Genomic DNA, 14,860 nt, shown 5'->3' with positions numbered 1-14,860 from the left:
CGATATGGCCTGTGAGAGAGAAGCTGAAGCAATGAGTTTCGAAGAGGATGCGCCAAGAATCATAATTCATCTTGTTCATGTCAAGAGTGAGAGGAATGTGGGCACGGATCTGAGTGAGACTTGCAGCGGAGGTAGGAGAAGCGGTTGGTATGGCAGTTGACGCCATTGGAGAAACAGAGAGGAAAGAGTGGAAGAGATACGAAAGAAAAAGAAAAAAAATGAAAGAGAAGAGACTTGGAGAAGAAGAAAGAAGAATGAGAGACAGAGAAGAGTGGCGACTGCAGAAGAAAAAGAATTAGGTTAGAGACAAGGCTCTGATACCATGTTAATTGATAAAAAGCACAAACCCCTTCTCTGTATATTGCATTATCAATATATAGTAGTACAAGTGAATCAATCTAAGTAATTACATAATATATGATATCACAAAATAATAATTCTATTATTGTGTTTCCTATTCTATCAGCTGACACTGCAAATTACTAAACATCATACATTATTACTGAAACCTTACTACGAGATGCTTCATAAAAACTTGACTATATATTTATCAGATTCTTGAATAGAAGTTCTCCACTGAGAATCAGTAGGTTTTCACCGTGAAGAAAGGCTGACTAGGATCTCTCAGCTAGCTTCTCTCTACTGAAACGAGCTAATAGCCTCTCCTTAAAGTATTACCTGCCAGTATAAGGAGCTCTTTTTGGTAGTTACTTCTCCAAATTCTTAACTAAGAATTGTGTGACGACAAGGTTCGACTTTTTGACTGGGAGATCCCTTAAATATACATTGAATTATGAGCAAGCAACCAATAAGCTTACTTAAACATTTTAAAGGCTATAGGGAAACTGATTTTTGTATCTTCTGCAGTTTTTTTCTCCAAATTGGAGCAATCATCCTAGTCAAGTCCTTCATGATGCAAGTGAAGTGTTTATGGAAACTGCTAAAATTTTCAAGTATTCTGGAAAAGAATATGGAGCAATTGTGTATTCTGCAATTTTTGCCCTCTCCAGGCTAATGCGATATGATTGATATACTTCCCACAGTTTAACAACACTAAATACGCGCAATGTAATGAATGCCGAAAAGAAATGTAAGAGAAAATTAAAAGACCTGTTTGGTGCAGCCAAGGGGTTTCATCTGCAGGGTAGAAGTAAACAACAGCATGCTTGCCTTTATACTTTTTGAGGCTCACCGCCTTTCCGTTCTGATCCTTTAATGTGAAGTCTGGTGGAGCCTGTCCCTTGTTAACCTGCTGTTCACAAAACATCAAAGATAAAGTTTAAGAGAGTTCAATGATCGCATAAATGAGAACTATATAATCAAGAAAGTCTATTATTTATATCTTAATGCTAAAAAACATATGTAAACCATTGGCAGAATGCAACTCCACAAGGCACCGTCACTACTATGCCTTGTGGTTACACATTTGAGAGAAGAGAACAAGAGAGACTTGGCCTGAACCGTGTTGAGCATATCCTAGAACCATTGTGTTCCAAGCTATTGTATTGTCTTTGGAGGAAATCTGGTCATCCACTATGACGCATGCTCTATAGTCACAAATGTGAACACAGTCAGTCAAACTCATATATAAATAGAGGATGGATGTATGAAACTATTAAGGATTAGCAGCAACAGATTTCAATAGAGTTGTTTAAATAAGCCTGTGAAGTCCTTCATGAGGGATTGGAATTTAACTTCTCCACTCCCTTTCCAAGGCTTTCCCGTCTTTTACTGCGATACTCCAGTGTTCAAGTCCTGGTGTATGACAATGTTTTTTGCTTGAAACCCATCACATGAAGTCTACCTCTCCATAGCTGAGTAGCTGGAGCATACCTAAATGCATATAACCTTGTCACTCAAGTTTCTCTAAAAAATTGTCTAACATGATGGTAACAGAGAACATCAATCTTGAGCAGCATAATGATATCCAAGTTCCAATATCTCTCAAACCCGAACACTATCTCGTATATAATCCTTAAAAGTAACCGGACTATTCCAAACTGCATCTACTTGTTCCAAACTTACCTTAGGAATTGGTAAACAAAATGAAGTCACTCCACATATTTGTAGCAGTGTCGAGCACAAATGTTATTAGTTGTAGGCCCTATGCATTGAGGACCATATTGAACAATAACAATGTAGATGGTACCACCCAATCCATCAGTTACCACATCCCTAAATGTGAATGTACCATCTATTTAGGCATATAAGACGCTTAAGAGATCAATGCTCCGGACTAGGATTTGGTGGTATGCCTAAATAGATTAGTTACCATTTCCAGTTTAGATTAGTTTTGGCTTACTGTAAATTTTTGTATATAGATCAACATTGTTAAGTTAGTTAGATTCAACTAATCAGAAAATGATTTCACAAAATCTCTTTGCTCTTTGCTCATGAACGCTATTATGGTATCATAACAGTTCTTCCGCAATTTTCTATGATTTCATCTTCTTCTTCTTCAAATTCCTCGAATACTCGCCGACAAAAACGCTTCTATCATCACCGGAACATCTTCCGCGTCGTTAATTTTTGCGAAAATGGTGAAAAGAGGGGGAAATTGAGAAATTGGAGTGAAACACTTGAGATCGATGCATCTGCAATGAGGATCACTCGCGGATCAGTTGTGCTTGAAGATCCAGAGGTGGAAATGGTGAAAAAACGTTCTCTTAAATCGGAAGGATATGGAACTCATGGATCTATGTCGAGGTTATCTGAAGCTTCTGACAGTCCGTTAAGTCTTTAGTTCTCTGATCATCCAGGTTTAATGATTGTTGCTCATGCTCTTGATGGAACGAATTACAATAGCTGGTCGATTGCAATGAGGATTAGTCTAGATGCTAAGAACAAATTTAGTTTTATTGATGGATCCTTGCCTAGGCCATGTGAAAGTGATTACGATTTCAAGATCTGGAATAGATGCAACAGTATGGTGAAATCATGGATTCTTAATGTTGTGACTTGTGAGCAAGGAAATCAATGATAGTATTCTATATTATCAAGACGCAGCAGAAATGTGGGATGATTTGTTCACGAGATTCAAAGTGAACAATCTACCTAGGAGGTATTGGTGTTTTGCCTTTCCAGAATTCATAAGGAGTTTTTGTTGTATCTCGTCTTACATAGACTCTGTTAACTATGTAGCATGCTGTATTCAACGCTTCAGCCCAAAATTTCTTAGGAACCTGATTTCCATGGATCATTGCTCTTGCCATTTCTTGAAGAGTTATATTCTTTCTTTCCACCACACCGTTCTGTTGAGGAGTTCTTGGGGCCGAGAATTGATGTGCAATCCCATGCTGCTCACAAAATTCCTTCATAGACTCATTTTGGAATTCTCCACCATGATCACTTCGTATGTTCTTGATTCCACCCCTTTCATTAAGTAGCTGTAGGGCTAAAATCTTGAAGCTGTCAATTGTATATGACTTCTCACTGGATAAAGCGAACCTAAGTTTATCTGGAATAGTCATCTACTAGCACAAACACATATTTCCTCCCTGTTAAGCTCTCAACATGTATTGGTCCCATCAAATCCATATGAATCAGATCTAAAACTGACTTTCACTGTACTTATGGGACCTTTTTGTGCTGAATCTTGACTTTATTTCCCTGATTACACGGTCCACATACCACAATATCCTCTCCTTTAAGCTTTGGTACTCCGTGAATTATTTCTTTGTTGACAAGAGTAGTTAGATTCCTTGTGTTCATATGACCAAGTCGCTGATGACAGAGATTTATATTCCCTTGAACACTATAACATTTGAGTGAATGTATTTCCCACATGTAACAGTTATTTCTTGATCTCACACCATATAGCTTGACATTGCCTAATTCATCCATTGCTTTGCAGTCTACTTTTGTGAACAAAACTGACAATCCCTCATCACATAGTTGGCTGATACTTGTTAGAATAGCTCTCAACCCTTGAACTAAATAGACATTCATGAGTTGTGGAAGCTCTGAATCGCACGTTTTACCTTTGCCTTGTATGAAACCATGACTCTCATCTCCAAAGGTCACTGTTCCTCCTTTTAATTTCTTAAGATTTTGTAAATTACTCTTGGTTCCAGTCATATGTCTTGAGCACCCGCTATCAAAGAACCAAGGCTCCGAGTCTTCTTGTTCTTCAGTAATCATGGCCATATTGCACCTAAACTCAGATGACATTGCTTCTGATTGATACAAAACATTCTTCTTCATCCAAACTTGTCTTCTAAATCCATTCCAGAAAAATCTCCCTTGTCGCTTTAAATTATATACTTTGTCCCAAAATTTGGAACAAAAGCGCTTGTAATGTCCAAATTTTCCACAGAAATAACAACTTGATGACTGATGACTTAATCAATACAGCCGATGTTGTTTCCAAATCAGAACGATGTACTCCAACTGCAACAAATTTGGTTGTTGTGGTCTTGACTCCTTTGTTCTCAGTAAAACCTAAACCCCTATGAGTTTTTTCAGTTCTTCCATAGCTTAAAATTTTATCAAGTTGCTTTGTTCCTGCAAACATGTGATTTTTTTTTTTGTGCTGTTGATCTAGTTCAGATTGGATTTCTAAGGATTTCTTCCTTTCTTGACACAGCTCTTCCTCAAGTTTGTCTGCTTTTGCACATAGGACCATCTTTTCTTTCATTAAATCCAATGAATCTTTGGCAATTTTCTTCTCATCCACCAGTTCGTTCTGTAAAGATTTGATTACTGCTTCAAGATGAAGTTTTCCTTGATTAGTCCTTGATTTTCTTTTCCTAACGTAATCAGTGTTTCTCTCACTTCTTTGTAGCTTTGAACAATATCAAGAGCTTCCTCATCTTCTGATTCAGAATCAGTTACTTCTACTTCGTTCTCAAATTCATTAATCCCCACCATAGCAACTAGATTCATGAGCTCTTCTTCACTACTGCTATCATTATCTGATTCATCTTCAATGCTTATCCTAGATTTTTCATTCTTGGTTTTAGAACTATTTACACATTCATCATGTGAATGTCTTATACCTCTGCAAATTGTGCACTTTGAGTCTCGTAACTTGATAGTTGGACACTCACGAATAAAATGTCCAAACCCCTTGCATTCATGACACTGCATATCAGCCTTTTTAACTTCATTGGTCTTCTTGTACGAGCCAATCTTCTTATGTCCTTGACCTTGTTCTATCCTTCTTAACGCTCGATCGAATCTTCTTACCACCCAATAGGCTCACAGCATCTTCTTCTCCTTGATCAGATGTGCCTTTGCTAACTGTTAAAGCTATCCCCTTTGGTTTCTTGATTCCATTAAGCTCCATCTCATGTGCTTGCAGCATACCAACCACTACGCCATAACTGAGACTGTCCAGATTATGAGATACAGTTAGTGTTGTCTTGTATCCCATGAACCTTGAAGGAAGACACCTTAAAAACTTCTTAACTAGTTTCTGATCCTTATAGGTTTTTCCAAGATTTATTGCTTCTTGTGCTAGAGCACTTAGCTTTGAACTAAAGTCTGAGATTGATTCATGCTCATCCATCCTTAGATTCTCAAATCTAGAAGCCAACATGTCTTTTCTCGAACTTTGCACCTTTGTGGTTCCTTCATACTGAATTTGAAGAATATCCCACGCTTCTTTAGCGGTTTCACACCCCTGACCTGTTTTCTTCCAACAATGCAATGAATAGCCCTTAACGCTCTAGAGTTGTACTTGGATCTCTTTTTCTCTTCCTGGGTCCAGTCTGCTTCGGGTTTTATTACTCGCTCGCCTGTTTCATCCTTGATTGTCTGTTCCTCCCACTTTTCTAGAACAGACTTCCAAGCAAGACGATTGATGCCTCCTATTATGGATTTGATCCTTGGTTTCCAAAACCCATAGTTTCCATCGTCTAAAACAACTTTCTTGTTATTGACCAGATCTCTGTAGTTCTCCATCTTGTCTGCAGAATCTCACCTTTACATTCTCATTGTAAACATGAAGCGTTTTGATCGTCTAGATGCTTCTAGCACTTTCGTGAAGCCTCCTGCTTCTGAATCCTTAATAGCCGACATAGATATAACTCGATACTCTGTTCTCGTACAAGTACTATGTTCTTCTGAAGTTGTTATCCACTCATCGAAACGTTGCATCTTTAAGGTATACATCAGCCATGTTCCTAACCCTGACGGAAAATTTCTGAGCTGTCTTTCTTCTGCCAGACTTCTCTGCTTGTAATTATCCGAATTGATATATCATGGTTTTGACGGTTTTTAACCATGATATAAGTGTGCTTTTTGAGTCTTTTGATTTGTTTCTAGGTTGTTTTTGAGTCTTTTCAGGTTATCTAGGATTTTGGTACGGATGGAACAATATGGAACAATTTGGATCATTTTGGAGCATTTTACCGAAGGAAACCAACTTGGAGTTGGATCAGAGTGATGGTGTCGATCGACACCACTTAAATGGGCATCGATCGACACTCCTGTTTACCTGACGAGAGAACAAGAATTGGAAGTTTTACAAATTTGCCCAAAGTCTTCTCTAATTACAACATAAGCCCCTGGACGTGTTTTAGGATGTATATATAGTATTTTTAGGTTTTTACAAACCATTAAGTTATTTTCTAGCAGTTTTTGAGAGAAAGATTATTGAGAGCTTTGGGAGAGATAGATCAGAATTCATCTGTAGAGAGAAGATTCTTGAACTCCCTCTTTTACTTTTCAATATTTATTGCATGTTATTCAGAAATATGATTTGTTCTTCATTAAACATGTCTGAGTAATTTGCTTGTTAGGTTTAGGGTTTTTCACAGGGTTTCTGTGATTTTTAGGGTTCTTAATCTTTTATGATCTTCATCCTTGGTTGTTCTTTATAATAATTCTTGATTGATCACCTAGAATTGTTATCTTAGGACTTAGGGAAATAAATTGATATGAGAGTATAATTGTTTTGCTGATTAAACCATTGATGAGCAAAATTACTTTCTGCAAAGAGATTTGATTTAGTAATTTTTTGAACTTATCTAAACCTGTTCTTAAAGCTGATTTTTAACTTAGAATTTTACAAAGAGATTTGGATTTTCTGGTTTTAAATTTAGATAATAATTGCAGTGAGAATTGATTTATTTTACAAAAAGTTTAGAGTTCTAGATCTGAATTTTATTGTTTGAACCTTAATTATTTTAATTGATTTAATATTTTATAATTACCTGAGAAATTTCCTAGGCTTAACTCTTTTGATTTTCTGAATTCACAACACTTTCATTTAAATATTTGCATTGCTTTTTCATTAATTAAATTAACTTGTTTAGCGTAATAACAAAACTCTATAATCCATTGTGTTTGATCTTGAGTCTCTGTGGATTCGACTCATGAATACTACATTGATCTCTTGTTTGAGAGAGTAGCTCTAGGGATTAATTTGAGCCTATCAAATTTTGGCGCCGTTGTCGGGGACTCTTTGATCTACCATTAGATTTGAGTTTTTAATTTCGTCTAAATTTTTCTTTTTATTTTCTACTTACACTTTTTTGTTTTTCTTCTCTTTGGTGTTTCAGGTGCATGCCTCCTAGACCTCACACAAGGAGCAACAAGTCTGGTCCTACTATGAATTTATTAAACCAAGAGTTGGGAAAACTTGAGCGTGAGAACAGAAAAGCAGCCAAATCTTTGAAGATGGTTAATCCAATCATTCTGATGCGTGATGAGGCTGGTGTTTTGAGGGATCAAGAGGGCCACTTGCGCAATGAGCTTGGCCAAAAGCTTGATGTAGAAGGCAATGTGATTGCTGAACCTGTTGTCAACGAGCGGGCTGTGGTGAATCAGCAAGCTGGTGTAGTTGATGAGCCAAACCATGGTGTCGATCGACACCACGAATCAATGGTTACATCATAATCTCTCCTTTGTTCCTTCCGTGTTCCTCCATTGAAGACCTCAAACACTTAATAATAATCTTCTTTGTTTGTTTTGTGTTGTGTTGTTGCAGGTTGCCTGTTGTAGTAACGCCATTAATTAATTTCTCTCGGCTCATAGATTTAATCTTTGTTACACAAAAGCCAGTACATTGGTTGGAACCTCTTATTTTTATGCTTCAAAACTCCCCTAAACTGAAAATTCTTACGATCGACACCCATGTAAGTGCCCTCATCATCCCTTCATTCAATCTATAAGGTTTGATGAATGAATTTTACTAAATAAAAACTAATGGTATCAATTATCAGGGTTCTCCCACATGTTTGTGGAACCAGCCGAGTACTATTCCCCAATGCTTATCGTCTCATCTAGAGATTGTTAGGTGGAAAAAATATCAAGGAAAAGAAGAAGATGAGAAACAACTAATGACATACATTCTCGCTAACTCCAAGTGTTTAAAGACAGTCAAGATCTTCAGCGACGATCTTCAAGAGTGCCACAAAAACGAGTTAGAATCTATGCCTAGGATTTCAGCCTCATCTCAGCTTCTTTATAAAGCCGCTAAAGCCGAGTGGGGGTTTTAGCCTGGAGACAATCATATTATATGAGAAGGTTTTTCTCAACTTTTGTTAAAGAGATGACATTTGGCTTACTATATTTCTGACACCTGTAATTTTTCTGTTTGGACCTAATTAACTATCATTTAGACCTAATTAACTACAGGCCCATAAAACCAAAAAAAAAAAACCATCTACAATTCTACATTTCCTTCCTTCTTTAATCAGAAACATATGCAACCCCCAAAAATCTAAAGCCACCTTGTATCAGTCTGTGGTTGGTTTCATCTTGGAACTATATACCAACATTTAATTAAATTTATAGGTTTGAATTCTTGGGTTTAATTTCTGTGTTTGAATCTTATATAATTTTCTTGGGCACAAATGGAATCAAATTAAGTAAGATGGTGGGTAGGTATTATTTAAGTAAATTAGTTTAAATTTTTAAAAAATTGTTTATGTGAAATTAAAATTTTGAGCTTAATTTCTAGAAAATTACATAAGATTATGAGATGGTTTTGATCTAATTTTATAATTATTTTGTCGATTCACACTTACTATTTCAAACGTTATGGTATTTTTGAATTACATAAAATTTAGAAGTTTTCATATTAGGAATTTCAGAATAAATTATGAACATAATCAGTTATGTTTTGTTTTGAAATAATACCATCATTTTATGTATTGCCATATACCCACTATTTCCTCAATTTTCATTTTTGTTTATGTTACTTCTCATTTTTTAACTTATTATTTTGACACACTTGCGAATTTATGATCATAATATTTGATTTCAATCCCTTCTCCTTCTTAAAGGCTCAAACATTCTATAAAGTTAGTTTTCTAAAAACAACACATTACCATACAAACACATCATCTTTCAGACTAGTATTGTGAAAACTAAAATATTTACTTTCTATTCTATCCTCGAATCAATCTCCAACGAACAACAAAACGCCGGTAACAATAGTATCGTTTTTCGGATCATCCGTTTTTGGAAAGTTCCTAACTTGAGAAGAAATATTGTCTTACTATGTCTTGAATATTTTTTCCAAAAATGTAAATTATTTTTTCTATTGTTCATCTTTTTATGATTTATGCAATCATTTTAAAATATTTATAAAAGAAAATAAATAATGTCATGTGTATTTGATTTTAAATGAATTTTAAATTATAATGATGTTGGGCGTCAGATTCTTAGAGTAGGAATTGAAAGAAATCTTACTATATTATATCATCTAATAATAAAGTAAAGTTTTCTTTTGGAAAGCTGCAAAAGATTGTCATTTGATGTTCTCTTCTTTCACAAGTGTCATTTTGTTTCTTTTAATTTTTAGTGTAACAAATTTATTCAATTGAATTTACATAATAAAATTTTCGCTTAACAAATAATTTGATGATTAAATAGTTTTACGGATATAAGATTATAATATATATATATATATATATATTTGGGTTGTATAGGAAAATGTCGAGTAATAATTGAATGTTTTATTTCCACAGTTTAATATAAATAATTCATATGATCTTGATATTACATTATTTTATTTCATTTTCAATCCATTTAAATTAAACTTAAGTATATTTTAATATATAATATCTAAATAACTAAATGAGAATTGAATATATTTTTTTTGATAAAGATATAATTGTATATATTTCTGTTTAAAGAGAGAAGTGAATATATATTTAAATTCATGATTTGATTAGCTAAGATGCCCGTTCATAGATCTATATTTATAATATATAACTTTTGAATATAGATTGAAAACAATAGACAATTTTAGTTATTAATTCACAATAATGTATTTTTATAAATCTGACATATTTTTTTATTAATTTTTCTATTATGTCTCATCAGTCCCGTATATTTTACTAATTAACTCTCATTTTTGTAACTTTCATAATATTTATAGTAATGCAATGAATGATTAATAATAGTATTTAGAAATATTACATATATAAGAAAATATATTAATATGTAATGATTGCATATCTATAACTCTCACAAAGTTTATGTGACTCCTATAACAATGAAATATTTCCTCTGTTTTAATTTAGTTGTCATTTTAGGTTTTTAATGAAAATGCTTTCTCTCTATGCTGGGCCATGGAAAGTTCTCTCTCTCTCTGGGATATGATATGGTTCATTTTGAGATAGATTGTCAAGAGATTTTAAGTGTCCTAGATAAGTCAAAAGACTGGCCAGCGTTTACTTTGGAATTAGATTCTTTTCAGTCTTATAATAGGAGGTTTTCTATGTTTTCTATTGGATGTATACCTAGATTGAACAATGTCTGTGTCGTTTGTCTTGCAAAAGCGGCTTGAGCACAAGGATCTTTCTTTTCCTATGTAAATCCGCAGGTTCCAAAATGGTTAGCTCACGAGGCTATCCTATTTGAACCGGTTTAATAAGATATGGTGTTTTGAGGTCAAAAAAAAAAAAAAGATGTTGATGATAAAAAAATTATAAAAAAAAAAATCTAAAAATAAAGTAAACTAAATCCGTGGTGACTACTAGTTATTTTATATGGAGAGGGATGTTTTAAATTTAAATATCTAAAGTAAAATATATTTGTCTTAATTATGAATTTATGATCATCGTCTCTATCTACTTTTGAAAACAAATAACCCAACCTTGTTGGAGTGTATATATATGTATATCAAACCGGAACCTCGTAGTCGATATACATTCAACGATCTCGTCAATGGTTTCGGCCATATGAGGAGTGAGATGATTCTTCCTCATAGAATACATTTAGAATCGATACCAAATCTCGTTGTACCCGTATAGGACCCCTACAGGTAAGCCAAACCTATTTGGTTATTTAATCCCCAAGTCCCAACTAATGCAACAAGTGTGTCTATCTTGAAATCTTTTAGAATGGTTCCTTCGAATAAATCAACAAAGACCATACATTATAGGGAACAGCCAAGCCAAATCCCTATAGATCAACAACAAGTTTTAGGATCATTCAACATCAACTATCACAGTTGACAAACATAATTAAGGGTCGTCACTGGTCTCGGTGGTTTACATAAACGAAACCATAATATAACTTTTGATGATCAAGACAAATGTATATGCTCTCGTTTGACAAAAACAAAACCAACATTAGTAAGTATAGAGTAGCAAAATGTACCTTTAAATAAATATCACGAAAACCATATGAATAGATAATTAATGCATAAACTGGTGTCACAATATTACAAGTCATGTGATTGTTTGCTTTCTTTGCGCCTGGCCTAGTTAAGAACCTTGTTGGATTTGAGCTAAAGTTGGAACATAACAGACGTGTAAGCATTTAGATCCTGCATCATGATGATCCACTCCCATGTGTTTATCCTTTCCGACAATGTGTAAGAAGCTGTTTGAGTTATTCTGTTTACCGGGACACACTAATATGTTATTCTCCGGATCGGCCAAGAAATTCATCCCATTACATAATATAAGAAACTGGCGATAAAAAGTTCCGTTCACTGTTAGGAACTTGCTCCATGACATGGCTCCGGTACTCTCAATCTTAGTTGCTATCCATACATGTATATCATAGTAATGATCTCTCATACCTAACAGACAGAGTTTTTGGTCTTCTCTAGTAACTGATAAAGCCATAGGTACATACGAAAAATCATCAACTGGAAGAGACACACTTTCGAATCTCTCTGTTGAGAAATCAAAACTTAGTAAGAAATCATTTTGCCAGACTGGAACATTACTGGAGGCAAGCCAGTAAGTATTTCCATTCACAGACATGCCAAGATGTTTACACCAGTGAATGGACCAGTCGCTAGTCTCACCCACAACCCTCCAAGAATCAGAGGTAAAGTCATAGATTTCGTACTCAACTAAGCATATAGAATAACCATTTCCATGTTGACGCATCCTCAAGATTTTGTACTTGTTGCAGGAGGATTTACCGAGAGCGTAGCAGTTGAAATTCTTGAAGGAAGGACCTACGGGTTTGATCATCCATCTGGTTTCACCTGAACATGGATTCCAAAGCACAAGTCTATCGTCCTCGGTGGTGCATAGCAATAAGCCTTCGCAGTGAAATACTTCGCTTATATCGACTTCTTTAGGAGAAGTAGTAGAAAGAGGATCTTTGAGACTTAATTGACTTGTTACCTTTACAACGTTGTTGGCGTCTTGAACTCTAGTGAGATCAAAACTCGCTGAATAAACCCTAAAATCAATCAACATGATGATCCGAGACTTGTTCGTAAGTCTCTTATATTTTTTGATAAGAGCGTTCAATCCTTTTGAGGTACATCGGAGTCGTGCCAGATCAAAAGCCTTCGGAAGCCTATAGAGTATCTCTACCAGCAAATCCTCCGGAAGATCTACTATGTTTCTCCTCTTCATCACTCTTTAAACAGAGAGTTTTCAGATAACTTGGAGATATGATACCGTGCTGCAAAAGTTTCAAATCGGTTGCTCAGATTTAAAACCCTTGTATTCTAGTATGAAAAACGAAAACCCTAGTAATCTTGTGATGTGTCTGTGCCTCACCGACTCACCTTCTATTGTGAGCTTTCTTCGTCCTAGATTCAGCTGAAAAGTTGGGCTTGTGGGCCTGCAATACTATAAGTAGCCGACGGCAATACGTACAAAGATTTCTCTACATCACTTCTGTTCCTCCTGATTCAATGCTCACTGCCACAGATCCGCCTACTCCAAACCCAGCCTATGCGAAATGGAGGCGACAAGATAAGCTCATCTACAGTGGACTTCTTGGAACTCTCTCTCCAGCCTTACAGCCTTTGGTGTCCAAAACCAAGTCCTCTGCTGAGATGTGGAAGACAATCTCTGCCACCTATGCTAATCCAAGTTGGGGGCACATTCAACAACTTCGTCTTCAGATCAAGCAAGCTGTCAAAGGAGACAAAACCATTCATGAATATATGCAATCTCTCACTACCAGATTCGATCAGCTTGCTCTCCTTGGCAAACCACTTGCCCATGAAGAACAACTCGAGTACATCTTTGGTGGTCTTCCAGAAGATTACAAGACTGTCATTTATCAAGTGGAGGGTCGTGAGACTCCACCATCGATTATTGAAGTGCATGAGAAACTCATCAACAAAGAAGCCAAGCTTCTCGCTGCTGCTCTGTCCGCTGTCAACACTGGACCCACTTCTGCTCATATTGCCACAAATCGGTCATCTCACACATCCGGGAAGCAGCCCTATCGTACTCACCAGCCATGGAACAACAACAACAACAAGAACCGTCATCAATACTCACGGCAAGATACTCGTATGACCAGAGGCTATCAAGGAAAGTGTCAAATTTGTGGTGTCTTCGGGCACAGTGCAAAAAGGTGTTCTCAGCTTCAACAACAGTCACACTTTGGCTCTCAAACTGGTCTGCTCCCGTCTCCCTTCCGTCTGTGGCAACCACATGCAAACCTGGCCGTCGGACACCAACAACCCACAAACGCATGGCTCCTTGATAGTGGTGCTACTCATCACATGACAAGTGATCTCGGCAATCTTGCCTTACACCAACCATACCATGGTGACGATGCCGTTCTCATTGGCGACGGTTCTGCACTTCCGATCTCTCACTCTGGTTCATTGTCTTTGCCTTCTTCCTCTCCCTCTAAACCTTTGTCCTTGACCAACGTTCTATGTGTACCCAATATTCATAAAAATCTTATTTCTGTCTATCGTCTTTGCAACACTAACCAGGTGTCTGTTGAATTTTTCCCTGCTTATTTTCAGGTGAAGGATCTGATGTCGGGAATCCCGTTGCTCCTCGGCAGAACTAAAGGAGAGCTTTACGAGTGGCCGGTCTCACCATCCACCATCAAATCCTTCTTTGCTTCCTCTTCCACAAAACCATCTCTCAAAGATTGGCACTCTCGTTTAGGCCACCCTTCTTATTCTATTCTCAAAACCATTGTTTCAAATTTTTCACTTCCACATTTACAATCAGATTCACAGACCATGTTGTGCGCTGATTGTGCTATCAATAAAAGCCACAAACTCCCATTTTCGCAAACCTCTCTTACTTCCACATACTCTCTTCAAATAATTTTCTCTGATATATGGACTTCACCAGTTCTCTCAGTTGATAACTTCAAATATTACCTAGTGCTTATTGATCATTACACACGCTATACTTGGATATATCCCCTCAAACAAAAATCATAAGTTCGCGACACATTCATCAACTTCAAAGCTCTCGTGGAAAACAGATTTGGCACACGGATTGGCACTTTCTACTCAGACAATGGCGGTGAGTTCTTAGCACTTCGGCAATTCTTATCAAGCAATGGCATCTCTCACCTCACCTCTCCACCACATACCCCGGAGCACAATGGAATCTCCGAGAGAAAACACCGTCACATTGTCGAAACTGGTCTATCTCTACTCACTCATGCTGGACTGCCACAGAAGTACTGGACCTATGCATTCTCTACGGCTGTATACCTCATC

The 14,860-nt window shown here is 36.4% G+C and overlaps 1 pseudogene; it reads right to left on the bottom strand.

Annotated features, from left to right (window-relative positions):
* Positions 1 to 5,925: 5,925 nt before the first annotated feature.
* On the bottom strand, positions 5,926 to 12,782 carry LOC104714975 (putative F-box protein At4g10190 pseudogene; annotated as a pseudogene).
* Between the last annotated feature and the right edge of the window lie 2,078 nt (positions 12,783 to 14,860).

Source organism: Camelina sativa, chromosome 9, assembly GCF_030686135.1.
Source record: "Camelina sativa cultivar CO46 ecotype springtype chromosome 9, ASM3068613v1".
In the NCBI taxonomy this organism is placed as follows: domain Eukaryota; kingdom Viridiplantae; phylum Streptophyta; class Magnoliopsida; order Brassicales; family Brassicaceae; genus Camelina; species Camelina sativa.
This window is presented reverse-complemented; position numbering and strand designations above follow the sequence as displayed.